General features: G+C 48.0%; 1 non-coding gene across 1 annotated transcript; it reads left to right on the forward strand.

The window, feature by feature from the left end:
- The first annotated feature begins 698 nt into the window (after nucleotides 1–698).
- Nucleotides 699–771, forward strand: TRNAL-AAG (transfer RNA leucine (anticodon AAG)). Its single transcript has one exon. It is a non-coding gene; the product is annotated as a tRNA-Leu (tRNA).
- Nucleotides 772–7,548: the final 6,777 nt, after the last annotated feature.

The following is a 7,548-nucleotide window of genomic DNA, read 5'->3' on the forward strand; positions in this document are numbered from 1 at the left end:
GCTGGGCACCAAGTCCCTGGCGGTCAATATGTGAAGCTGGGAGAAGAGAGTGGGGTGGCAAGCGGTGATAGAACTTTTGCCACCAGGGTCTAGCTGTCTAACTTCCTCTTCGTACGGCTGGGCCCCCGTTGCCTTCAGGTAACACAGGAACTAAGGCAGGAATAGGGTGAGGAAGCAAGTAAAGCCGAGCAAGGAAGGCAAAAGTTAATCTTATCTTCATGGGCAGCTCGCAATGACGTCCTTTTTCTGTGCCACAGCTGACAACAACATCCCAGACAGAAAAGTAACAGGCCAAAAAGAAACCTAGCAGCTGCTGAAACAGTTCAGTTGGGAGCGTGCTAGACTAACAGGCTCTTCTATCCTCCTTTATGCACGGGCGGGATGTTTTCTGAGAGTGCAGCAGTTCCTTTAACTGCCACGAGTCCCTCATTTCAGGCTATGCAGCAGGAAAAGACAGCATGGGCTTCTGCACCGAGTTGGCCCACCTGACCTTTCATTCTTCTCTTGCTCTTTGTCAGCAAGGAGAAGAAAAAGAAGCTCTCCCTCAAGCTGGAGTCACACGGGCGAGGTAAGGACGACTTCCTGAGTGCTGGCTCCAGTCCTCTGCCCTGCCAGCTGACCTATCGAGGGGCTACCACCACATTCTCTAGATTTGTCCATCGGTCTGTGCCAGAGTGAGCAACAACCCAGTAGGTGGAGTTTCTGTAGTGTAGTGGTTATCACATTTGCCTAAGACGCAAAAGGTCCCTGGTTCAAAACCAGGCAGAAATATGCTGGCTTCCTTTTCCCAGATTCCCCTTGTTATTCAGAAAGGGCACTCCTCCTATTGGCCTGTCCCTGGGATAACTCCAACCCCTGCATGACAGAGGATGCTGACAGCAGTGGAGAAAGCACCTTGGTGTCAGGCTGGAGAACCTAGAGTAGTTAGGCCAGTCACCATTTGGAGGCTTGTGGCTTGGCCACCTCTGCTGTTGGAGGTTGGCCTATAGAGGCTCTCACTTCCTGCTGGGCTCCTTTGCATGACTGGCCAAAGGAGGAAGTGAGGCAGGAATGGGGCAATAGAGGAAAGTTGAGCTGAGGAAGACAGGGAAGAAGCTGTGCGGCTAAGTGGGGTTAGTAGAGCACCACCCTTCATTCTGCAAAGCCTGGGGAGGTGTGGTTGGCTGCTGGGAGGTAGAATCCTGTGCCTGCCTCTTGGCTTCCCAGGAGTGGCTACTTGCAGCCCAGGAGAAGAAGGGAGGATCTGGGTGAAAGGAAAACAAGCAAAGCTGAGTCCAAGTGGAGAATGGCGGCTCCTTTATGGCCAACCTGGGGGCATGACTGATGGTTTTAGAGGTGGAGGCTGGGCTGGCTGTGAGCAACTGGGATCCAGGAAACCCCCACCTGCCCTTCTGAGGGCTGAACCCATGGAGGTGCGGTTGGCTGCTGGAAGACAGACCCCTGTGGCTGCCTGTTGGCATCCCAGGGATGGCTACTTGCAGCCCAGGAGAAGCGGGGTTCTGGGGGGAAGGAAAAGCAGCAATGGTGAGGCTGAGTGGGCTCCTTTCTGGCCGAGATGGTGGACTGTGGTGAGTCTGGGAGTTGCCTGTAAGCCATAAGTGGACGTAGTGCAGTGAAAACTGCTGCTCCATTCTGGCCGACCTGGGGGCGCCATGGATGACTTGGGAGTGGGGGCAGGGCGCTGGCTGTGAGCAAATGGGATCCAGGAAGCCCCAGCCTGCCCCTCCAGGGGCCGAGTCTTCTTCTCTCCTGCCATGGGGAGCCCGACCTTAAGCCTGCCCAGCATGTGCAGCAGCTCGAGCATTAAGCCTTCCTGTGTGCATAACTGAACTACGCCCTAGTGTAATAAGGTGTAAAGTTTAGATTGTGAATTTATCTTTAATTTCCATGGTAATTTACTTTGATCTTTTATTCCTACCACTTATAATCCTTAAAACTCCATCTTTCTGTAGTTAATAAATCTGTTTTATGCTCTACTTAAACTGGTGCATTTTGCTTGAAGTTCTTGGGAAATCTCAGCTCCATTACAAGGCTGGTTCATGTACTATTCACAGTGAGGGAGGGGTGGACCCTGTGTAATAAACTCACACTGATCAGGCTTCTGATTAAGGCAAGATGGTATGATCCAGGGGTGCAAGGCTGCAGAGCTGTAGGGGGGGCGACTTTCTATCATTAGTGTTATGAGTGGCTGCAGAAGCATTCATGTAATTCAGTTGGCTGTGTCCCTACCTACGGATGTCTGTGTAAGTGCAATATCTGCCAGAGATTCACAGCTTGTCTCAGCATCACATGTGTGAGAGGGAGCCCAGGTGGTGGGACAAAGGGCTCAGGGGTCCCACTGTTCAGTTGCATCCCATAGATCCCATCACAGACTTTCAACAGCCACAGCGGGCGCTCACTGAGACAGAGAGAGAGATGCCAAAATAGTGATCTCCAGTGCCAGCAGACATCAAACTATCAGAAATTCTGTGCACAGAGAAGACCCTGCTAGTGGAAAACGCCTTTGAAAAAGGCCCTTCTGTCCCCAGCTGTGGTCGTACAATGCTCAGTGCTCTGCGTTGTGGCCTCAAGAGTCATGGATGCAAGTTGAGTTACGATGACCTTTTCCTTGTCTCCACATTTCTTAGGTGCCTCTTCCAACACTTGTCAGAAAAAATGACCGGTTTCTTTTGGAAGCATTTGCACTGCAAGGCAGAGGCAGTCTTCTCTGCTTCTTCAAAAGATTGACCAAAAAGTGGGAGGAGTGAACAGATTTGGCAACGCACCACTGGGTGCTGCATCTCTAACCTCTACTTTACCTGGCAAGTGCCTCTGGGACTTTTCTCCCAGCTGCTCCATTTTTCATCAGTGACAATCAAAAGGAAGATGACATGACATCTGCGTGTGGACATCCCCAGCGAATCACAAGGACGTGTGGTGCAGGCTTTTGTGTTGCAGCAATTGCAGTCAAAGCAACCACCATGCCAATGCCAGTCACAGCAGCCTTTTCATCAACTCCAGGCTTGTGATTTGATTCTTTCCAATGTTTCTCTCCAAAGAAGCCTTTTCCTTAGCAAGCAATGACTTGGATACCAAGGGAGGTCTCTTCTGTTTCCTAGAAAGACACAGGAAAATGTGAGTAGAGGAGACAAAACCCATAGAACATGGTACTACTGGGAGTTGAACCCAGGATCGCCTGTTTACTAGACAGGTGCTTTAGCCACCCAAGCCATGGTGCCTGCCTTGAGAACATACTTGCAACTGTTCCCTTTGATGGTCCAGGACAACACCTGCAAATTCCAAACTACAGACATTCCCCATTTCCCTCAAGACTTGCACGGAAGAACTGGCAGGCCAAGCCAGGATCTTCTGGTTACTAGGAAGACACTTCAGCCAGCTCTTCCCAAAGATCACTATCTAAAGACCTTTAAACAGCCTCTGTAGATGTTCACTGACAAAGAGATGCCAAAATAGAGTTCTCCACTGCCTGCAGCCATCACACTACCAGGAGTTCTGCACACAGAGAGGCCCCTGCTGGTGGAAAAGGCTTTGGTAGAGACTCTTCTGACACCAGCCTGTGCTCATATACTGTTTAGCACTTTGTGTTGTGACTTCAGCATCCACAGATGCTAGTTGAGTTGGGGGACATTTTTCCTGTCTCCACATTTGTCTAATGGCTCCTTTCAACACTTGCCACCAAAAAGACTTGTTTCTTTTGCAAGCAATGTGCAGGTAGGCAAAGGAAGTCTTCTCCATTTCCTCAGAAGATCACCAAGCTGTGGGGAGAGAAGACACATTCAGCCAAGCTGGATGCTGAATCTCCTCTTTGTTCAGCAGGTGTCTGTGAAGGACATAAATCTCCACCATGTAGAGGGCAAGAATAGGAGTTTATTACACACAGAACTGGCAGAGTGTCACCTTGCTTATTAGGCTCAGAGACACTGTTAATTGATTACAATAGAATATATAGATTTTCCATGGGTGGGGGAAAGAGACGGGGTAGGGAGTTCCAAACTCTGGGATAGGTTTTGCAGCAAGACATGATAAGCACAGTAGCCAAAGGTTAACAGGTTACATAATGTCTCCACCCATGGTCTCAAGTTAGCAAGTTAACATTTCATGAATACTTTGATACAATGTTATTAGTATAAAATATCTATGCTGAATTCTGATTTGAGGTCCATAGGAAAGGAGCAACTCCTTTGATTGTCCTCCAGGTACATTCCTAGGGTTTAAAGCAAAGAAACAGTGAAAGTATATGGCAATAAAGATTGTTTTCTGTGTGTCTTAAGGCAAGGCATTGGTCCCTGGGAAGGGAGGTGGAAGGATGCCATATCTTATATTGATATCTGCCAACTTTTCATAAACTCAAGGTTGGATCTCTGGGAAGAACGTCTCCCTACAGAAGAGACTTACACAATAGGAACAGGGATTCTTTGTTCAATCTGCAACTCTGAATAAGATACAATTCTTTAGTTCTTAGATCCAACACCTGGCAATTTGCTGACCAAGCCTATCTTAGCAAGCAAGGCTTTCTGTTTACCCAGCTTTCTTTTAGCTGGTCACTATTTGCTAGGCTTCTGGTCCCTTGATTATACTCTGGACTTTGGGTCTGGAAAAGAGCTGGCACAATCCATAGACCAGGTTGTTATATAATATGCACATGAATTTGAACCCTTCACATACAGTAATGGCAAAGTTCTTGGTTCAGGCTTGTAGCAGTGATGGAATAAACTGCAGGTTCAAATCAAGTCTCTGGAGTCCATCCACAGCTGGGATGGGTCATTCAGTCCCTTGTACAGAGCTTCAGTTTGTAGCAAAGTCCCTTCAGAGGTATGAAGCAGGACTGAAGACAAGATGGAGACGAGGCATCAGCCTTTTACAGTCTCTTGCCATGTGGTCTTTGTTTTCTTTGTCCCAAGGACACTCTATCCAGCACGTGGCATAGAAAAACCTTTGCGTTTTGTCCATAGGCAGGTCCCTGCATACCTTGCTGAGCCACAAGGCATATCTACCTTCTCTCAATGGGTTGATTGTAGAGCTGATGGTCCTTAATGGGCCATCAAGCAGGCTAGGCAGAACTGACACCAACTTGTCTGGCTGAGGTGTTCCTCGGAAGCATAGCACAAGTTTGAATACAGACAGCATAGAGCCAATATTCATAAAGTCAACTACAAAAATGATACACATCTAGAGATAGCATAATTATAATCAGCCAATCAGAACCTCTCCATAGACCCCTTTCACAACAACCTTTCTATCATATTGGCTGCAAATATAGAACAGTGGTCACAATGGTGATCTATAAAGTTACAGATTATGTCAATAACATCACAGGAGGTGACACGGCATCAGTGAGACTGATATTGGAATACTGTCTCCAGTTTTGGTGTCCTCATTTGAAAAAGATACTGTGAAATTGGAGCTGGGGCAGCAAAAAGCCACCAAAATGTTCTGAGGGCTGGAGAAAAATGCCTTCTAGTGAGCTATTGAAAGAGCTCCATCTGTTTAGCTTATCAAAAGAAGATTGAAAGGTGACTTCACTGAAGTGTTGAAGTGCCTTAATGGAGAGAAAAGATTGGGTATTAAAGGGCTCTTGAATGGAGCAGAGAAAGACATAACAAGACCCAATGATTGGAAGGTGAAAAGAGACAAATTCATATTACAACTAAGCCCCAAATAGTCAACAGCGAGGATGATTCATCACAGGAACAAGCTACCAAGGAAAGTGGTGGAATCTCCATCCCCTGAAGTCATTAAATGAAAACTAGATGCCTTTCCCCCAGAAGTAGCTATTGTGTTATGCAGGAGGCCTGTGATATGCAGGGGGTCAGATTAGATGCTGTAATGGTCTCTTCTGGCCAGAAAGTAGACTAATTTTACAGATACTAGTTTTCGGAAAAACTGAGTGTAGCATTGGGAGCAGCATCTGAAGTTTTACTGTCTAGCCAGCTTACTGCCTAGAACGAATGCTCCTTGAGTGGGGTGACCACAGGGAGTAGCTCAAACCTCCAAAGGGCCTGGCCAGGGAAATTGATGCTAGCCTTGGTACATGGACGCACACCGCCGAATTAATGTGCTTAGTATGGGCCTGTGTCCTTGACTTTATACAATTTCCAGAGCGTTGCACTGTGGGTAACTGTCCCATAGTTCCCGCAGTCTCCCCTGCCCATTGGAATTCTGGGTTGAGATCTCAATGCCTGATGGGGCAAAAATAGTGTCATGAGTGAGTCTGGGTAAATGTCATCACTCAATCCTCCCTCCATGAAAACAACAGCAGACAATCATTTTGCGCCCTTTTCCCTGGATTGCCCAGGCAGACGCCATAGCACAGCAACCATGGAGCCCGTTCAGCCTTTTTTCACTGTCACCGTATGTCTTCTTTATAGTGCTGACAGACGTGGTACTGCAGTGCTACACAGCAGCATCCCCTTGCTTTTTGCAAGTTAGCAAAGATGGTTACCAGCCCTACTGTACCGTCTGCTGCTTTGCAAGTTGACAATGACAGTTACCAGTTATACTGCACCATCTGCTACTGTCATGGGTGCTCCTGGCTGGCCTCGATGGGGTCGGCCACGGGCTTATGGACAAAAATAGGAATGACTCCCCAGGTCATTCTCTTCCTTAAGTTTTGTCTAATGGAGAGTCAGTTCTGCCTAGATTATCAGGCAAACCTACTAAAGAACCAGAGGGGCAAACGGGCGCTCCGGGTCAGAGCCCTAGAGATCCTGCAGAAATGATGCGCTGCATGCCATTCTAGTGGGTGCCCCTGCAACAACCCTACCCATTGCTTCCCTCCTCCCCTACCCCTTCTGGGCTACCATGGCAGTTATCCTCCCATTTGTGTGATGAAGTAATAAAGAATGCAGGAATTTGAAACAACACTGACTTTATTGCTTCTGCAAGCAGGGATCAAAGGGGGGAGGGGAGCACAGCCTCCAGCTGCTATGAATGAACCTGGGAGTCATTCCCATCTTTGTCCAGGCACCCCCGGCCAACCTCACCGAGGCCAGTCAGGAGCACTCACGGGACAACGATGATGGATACCTGTCCTACTGTACCGTCTGCTGTCCGCAAGGGAAGGGAAGGGGATGCTGCTGTGTAGTGCTCCAGCACCACATCTGCCAGCGGCATCCAGTAGACATACAGTGACACTGAAAAAAGGTGAGAGAGGATTTTTTTCCCTTTGCTTTCATGGGGGCAGGAGGCGGGGGAACGACATATACTCTAAACAACCCGCGACAATGTTTTTGACCCTTCAGGCTTTGGGAACTCAGCCAAGAATTCAAATGGTTTTTGGAGAGTGCGGGAACTGTGGGATAGCTACAATCCTCAGTCGCCCCTCCCTCCATGAGCGTCCATTTCATTCTTTGACTTTCTGGTACGCTTGTCTCAGTTCCTTAAGTTTCAGCACTGCGTTGAGTCCCTGTTGTGGCCTCTGTCCATCATAGCCTTGGAGATTTTTTCAAATGTTTTGGTATTTCGTCTTTTGGAACGGAGTTCTGATAAAACAGATTCATCTCCCCATACAGAGATCAGCTTCAGTATCTCCCGAACAGTCCATGCTGG

The sequence above is a fragment of the Gopherus flavomarginatus genome, unplaced genomic scaffold (assembly GCF_025201925.1).
Source record: "Gopherus flavomarginatus isolate rGopFla2 unplaced genomic scaffold, rGopFla2.mat.asm mat_scaffold_45_arrow_ctg1, whole genome shotgun sequence".
Classification (NCBI taxonomy): Eukaryota; Metazoa; Chordata; order Testudines; family Testudinidae; genus Gopherus; species Gopherus flavomarginatus.